Genomic DNA, 5881 nt, shown 5'->3' with positions numbered 1-5881 from the left:
GAAAACCAAATACCACATGTTTTCACTTATAAATGGGAGCTAAACAATGGGTGTTCATGGACCTAAAAATGGCAACAATAGAAACTGGGGACTCCAAAGGGAGAGAGGGAGAGACAGGGATAAGGGTTGAAAACCTAACTGTTGGGTGCTATGCCCAGTATCTGGGTGACAGGATCATTCCTATCCTAAATCTCAGTGTCATGCAACATATCTACATAACAAACCTGAACATGTACCCCCCGAATCGAAAATAAAACTTGAAATTATTTTTTAAAATGCAGATTTTTGGCTCTGTCCCAGGTTTGGTAGGCCTGGGAACCTGCATTCTAATGAGCACCTCCAGGTGAACTCCAGGTTGGGGAACCCTGCTGAGGGTCAGGAAAGCAAGCTTTCTCCATGTGAAACTGTCCCAGAGGGCACAGCAGCACTCCTGTGCTTTTTTTTTTTTTTTGAGTTAATCTCATTTATTAATATAGATGTACATTATTCTAAATAAAATATAAAAATAGAACCAACCCAAATGTCCATCAATGATAGATTAGATTAAGAAAATGTGGCACATATACACCATGGAATACTATGCAGCCATGAAAAGGATGAGTTCATGTCCTTTGTAGGGACATGGATAAAGCTGGAAACCATCATTCTGAGCAAACTATCTCAAGGACAGAAAACCAAACACCACATGTTCTCACTCCTGTGCTTTTGATACTAAGTGCCAATATTTCAATTTTTCTCAAAAGGTGGCCAGTCCTGATAAATATTCTACCTAGAGAATTTTCTTTTAAGGGCTAAAGGAAATGCAAAAGCCTAAATACAAAGCAAGTGCCCCTGCTACTCCTAACAGCCACAATCCCCACGGAAACATTCACTTTCATTAGATGGAGAGGAGTTTCTCTTACTTCGTTCCTTGAACCACTGTTTATGGGGGCACTTCCGATTACCAGACACAGGTGACAAAAAGGTGAATAAGACTGGACCCCATGCCTGCTTCCTGGAGCCCACATTCCACGGAATGAGATCGTTATCTTGAAACGCTGATTGCTTTGCTTTCTTTTTCTGCACTTCTTACCTGTCTCTTCAACTGGGGCATCCATTGTCTTGCAGGAAAAGGAACACTCAAAGTTTAATTTGACTCACAGTTCATGGTCTTGAATGCGGGGCTTCCGATGGCAAGGCAATGCGTTCAGTGCCTAAGCAAAGCATCTAGCTCTCAGGAACTGTAAGTATTAAACCCATATGGAATGAGTCTTAAACAAAGTTATGAAGGCTGTCTTTGTAGCCCTTGAAACCAACTCTACCTTTTTAAACCAATCCAGACCTGACTCTGGTGCTGTCCATCGGAAAGACCAAACGACTAGGATGTCACCTTTAATTTACATCATGGTGGCTTCACCCCTCTTCAGTGCCTCCATAGAACCTTCTAGCATACAGGCGCCCTCCAGTCTAGCTTGGATAACTCTTAGGATAAACACCTCTGTTGTTCACAGAGTCAGAACTATGGTGGTGGTTTCTTAATTGTAGAACCAAAGCCGTGGCCTTGGTTCAGGTCGGCCACATCCTGTGGAATGAAACACCCTGCACGGATGAGGAAGGGGCCCATCCCAGCTCTTTGACAGCCCCGATCTGCTGCGGAGGCAGCGTGGGGGTGGGCAGGGCTGACAACATGCTTCCCCTCCCCCAAGTGTGGGTGCAGCACCAACCAGTCTAATGAAGTCTCATCAGACCCACCACACCCACCTCTGAGCTCTTCTTTAGGCTGGTTCCTTTACCTGGAGAGCCCTTCCGGCCACATCTACCTCCTGCACGAATCCCATGCATTCATCAAAGTCTAGCTGAGACACTTCCATGACACTTTCCCAATCACGCCTTTAAACCCCCACTGCACCACTGTCGTGCCTACGTTGTTTTCAGGTTGGGGTTGCCATGGCGATTTTCCTACTTTACTTGTGGGAGGGGATTTCCTTAGTTACCCCAGAGCATCCGTGTCTGACCCTGAGCTGGGGAAAATGCCCAGTAAAAGGACTTATCTGTGTCCCTGCAGTTGCCTTAGACTCAGCCCCACAAGACGCTGTCTTAGACTGCAGGGCTGAAAGTAGAGTGTAGAGAGTCTATGCTCAACTGTGCTGGCTCACACTGGGCCGCTGACATGGTGATACAGTGAGAGAAGCAAAAATTACCCTTCACATCGTGAACTGCCCACATTGCCAAGCATAGAGACAACAAAACAATGTTCCTAAAAGCTTCCATTTTCCAAATGCTCCCAGTGCACAAGGCAGTTTATAAAAACTATATAATTCGACTCTCACATTAACCCTGCACTGCTCATTCAATCATCACCACCATTTCACAGTTACGAAAACCAAGGTTTGGGAAGGTCACATGTCTTGCCTGAGGTCTCGTACTGCTCATTAGGGTCAAGGCCAGAGTCTCAACTCAGGTCCTGCTTCCCAAACCCATGCTTCACCCTAAATTCCCTAAAACTACGTTGTAAAAAAAAAAAAAGTGATCATATAGTTTATGTAAAAAATGGTATCAAGTGGGTTTTCTTTCATTATCTCATGCGAAAGAAGAGGGAGATTTTAGAAATGACTTTACATAATTGTAATAGTAATGACGTCTTGTTCAAATCCCTGCTTCTCATCTAGCTGCTCATTGGAATTGCCTGGAGAGTTGGTTCAAACCAGACTCTGATTCTGCACATCTGGGATAACCCCTGCCTCCAAGCGATTTCCATGGGCTGCCAGGTTTGGGGCCTCCAGTGCAGGTTGCCATTTGGCCCAGAGAGCCAACCTGACCAAGCTGAGGCTTTATTCTTTTTAGGAGACCACCAGCTGAGGGTCCGTGACTGTTGGGACTTGAGACCCTTCTCATCTCCCCCAAGACTCAGTGGGATGGGGCTGCTGTCCCAGAGCTGACTCCAACATGCCGGCCTTTTGGAAATTTGCCTGGAGGCTGCACTGAAGGTAGGTCCCTCTTCCCTCCCCTCATCATTGATTTCTTTAACTTAAAAACACTTTTTTGGGGGATCTCATATGTTACAATCTATTAAATATTTCCTTCCTCTCTCCTTCCCTGGGTGGAGTAAATGTATGTGGGAAAGAGAATGCCAGAGCAGGAGTAAGGAACTCTGGATTTGCTAAGACATCCGGATCTACAGCAGGCCCAAGGTACCCTGATGTACCCAGGACTAAAGACCCCTGGATGTGCATTTGAATTAATGCCTTTGCACGGTTCTCGTGGTTTACACGGCCTCAGAAAAGCAGATTTTGAACACTCCATTTCTTCTTATGTAAATGGCACAGCATGTCCACCCTGCCCAACTCACTGGGTTACTTGGCACAAGAGAACCATAAAAGTGCTTTGAGAAATATGAGGCCTAATGCAATGGAGGGTGGGATTGGGAACCACATGGCTGAATGGGACTGGCATGGGCTTGGGGCACAGGTGGGGTAACCCAGTCCTCTGGTTTGCCTGGGACAGTCATCGTTCATACTAGTGACCATTCAACTCTCAAAACTGAAAAGGATGTGGCTAACTAAGCCCCAATCCTTGGAATCCTGGTCCAATCTCGCTACATCTTGGTTTCCTACTCTGAAATATGCAGGTCATATCCATGCATTTAGAGACAGATTGTGAATGTCAAAAGAAATTCCAACTGAGAACTCTTTGTAAACTGGAAATAAAAATCACACAGTGGGTGTCGTCGTTATCATGAAGTCTAAGTGGTGTGAAACCAGGAAGCAGTATTTTGTGTGCCCTCTGGAATCCGGTTCTTTACCAAGGGCTGTCCCTTCCTTCTTTCGGATTCCTCTTTCCTCTGGCCCAAGAGACCACTTGCTTTCTTTCCCTGAGCCCCAGTTAGGTTTTCTGAAAAACAGAAGAATTGGAGTCTGAATTTCCAAGATGCCTCCCAGTGGTAACATTCTATGGTTTCATGATTCTAAAGAATGTTTGGCCTGCTGGTATTGGTTGGTTGTTTTCTTAAGAACAAAGAAAGCCAGACAACCTAAACATGAAATACAACCCCCGCAATGAATTACATGGGCTTTGAAAAAGGCATTAAGCAAGAATGATTATGTCTAATATTGGGCCTCCTGGCCTTCCCAGGGCCTGGGACCTGGCATCAGATGTCTGAACTTGATATACACCTGCAGGTACAGTTACGGCTGTTAATCTGCCAAGCTCTGTTGTTCGAGCTGTCTGAAAGCATTCAATAAATTTCTTTTAGAAGCCATGTGTTATATGATTCTTTGTTTTCCCAAACAATATTACTGATGTTTCATTTTAACTTACTTCAGCTCCTTGGCCTTGTGCAGAGGGCTTTTTGTTTGGATTTGCTTTGCTTTTGTAGAGTTTCCGTGCACTCTCTGGTGATGTCTCCCAGCAGTTACATTAACATTGTATTATGTATTTGGGGGAACATCTTGGGTTTCTTTCTTGCATTGTATAACGCGATTATCGAAGGGACATCTGGCTAGAAGATTTACAGACGGGATATGAGGGTGCAGGCTTCTCAGAACTTTGGTTCCAGGTAAGAAATAACAGAAATGAGAAAAAGAGAGAGAGAGAGAGAGAGAGAGAGAGGAAGATTGACTCTTTAGCTCTAATCCCAAGTTAATCAACTTTGGGCAGCATGCCAGTCTAGGCTGGCACCCAGGTGAGGGTGGGCTTATGACCCAGGCAGGTGGTCCCACTCCTGGCCATTCCTGAGCCCAGGCTCTGTCCTCCAGAGAGGACCAGTCACCCTGGGTTCCCAGAAGACCCACCCAGGAGGCTGGCCAGGAATCCAGTGGTCAGATTGTCTTTGTTTTTCATCTGCATCGCTGCCTAGCTCATGGCTGACCGATTGTAGCTGCAAATCCTTACCAGTTCTCCCTGTTTGGGGCAGATGAAGTCTGCTTTGCAAAATACAACGGAACAGACAGACCTGCCCGGGCCTCCTTTCTCCATACAGCTTCTGCCTCGATTGGTATTTCTTTGACGCTCTATCCCATGGCCAGTCTGGACCCTCACATCACAAATGGAGCCCACACATCGAGCCCTCTCTGAATGCTGCGTGAGTTCATTCATTTGTTCTTTCATGCATCTGTTCACAGATGTCAACTGTGGTAACTCGGCTTCTTAAACTCTAGGCTGCATCAAACCCACTCTACTGGTCATAGGAAGTCCAATTCCTTTGAATTCCTGCTTTGGCTGAATTGGTTCTGTTTAGGGACCATCTCATCACCTGCACACACATACACTCTCCATTTCTTTCTGTGCCTACTGAAACATGGAGTTCATCATAAATACACTCCATTATAAAACACTCACAAGGCACACAAAGCATTGTGTGTGTGTGTGCAGATTTGGCCAGTGACTTGGGGAGCTGGAGCATTTATGCTCCAGCAACACCAACAACTTTGGGAAACGTATTTCTGTGCTTAAAAGCATCCTTCACAGGCCATTTGCTGGGTTCCAGCCTCCCATCTCCCTTCACGGTTTTCAGCTGTCTGCCCCCTTGTCTCTCCTGCCTCTCTACTTTACTCTTTTCCTTTTCTCAAATTCTGTTTTTGTTAGTTTGTTTTGTTTCATTTTTTGAGATGGGGTCTCACTCTGTTGCCTATGCTGGAGTATGGTGGTGTGATCATGGCTCACTGCAGCCCTGAACTCCTGGGGCTCACATGATCCTCCCACCTCAGCCTCCCAAGTAGCTGGGACCACAGGTGCATACCACTGAGCCCAGCTAATTTTTGTATTTTTTGTATAAATGGGGTTTTGTCATGTTGCCCAGGCTGATCTTGAACTCCTGGACTCAAGTGATCCTCCCACCTAGACCTTTCAACATGTTGGGATTACATGCATTAGCCACTGTGGCAGGCCCGTTTCTCAAATTCTT

General features: G+C 45.7%; 1 long non-coding RNA gene across 1 annotated transcript; it reads left to right on the top strand.

Moving 5' to 3' along the window:
- The first annotated feature begins 744 nt into the window (after nucleotides 1–744).
- LOC119619416 (uncharacterized) lies at nucleotides 745–4237 on the top strand. The gene is made up of 3 exons (XR_005235902.2): nucleotides 745–964; nucleotides 1108–1222; nucleotides 2824–4237. It is a non-coding gene; the product is annotated as an uncharacterized lncRNA (long non-coding RNA).
- The last annotated feature ends 1644 nt before the right edge of the window (nucleotides 4238–5881 follow it).

Source organism: Chlorocebus sabaeus, chromosome 2 (assembly GCF_047675955.1).
Source record: "Chlorocebus sabaeus isolate Y175 chromosome 2, mChlSab1.0.hap1, whole genome shotgun sequence".
Lineage (NCBI taxonomy): Eukaryota > Metazoa > Chordata > Mammalia > Primates > Cercopithecidae > Chlorocebus > Chlorocebus sabaeus.
Note: the sequence above shows the minus strand (reverse complement) of the source record. Positions and strands in the feature narration are given on the sequence as shown.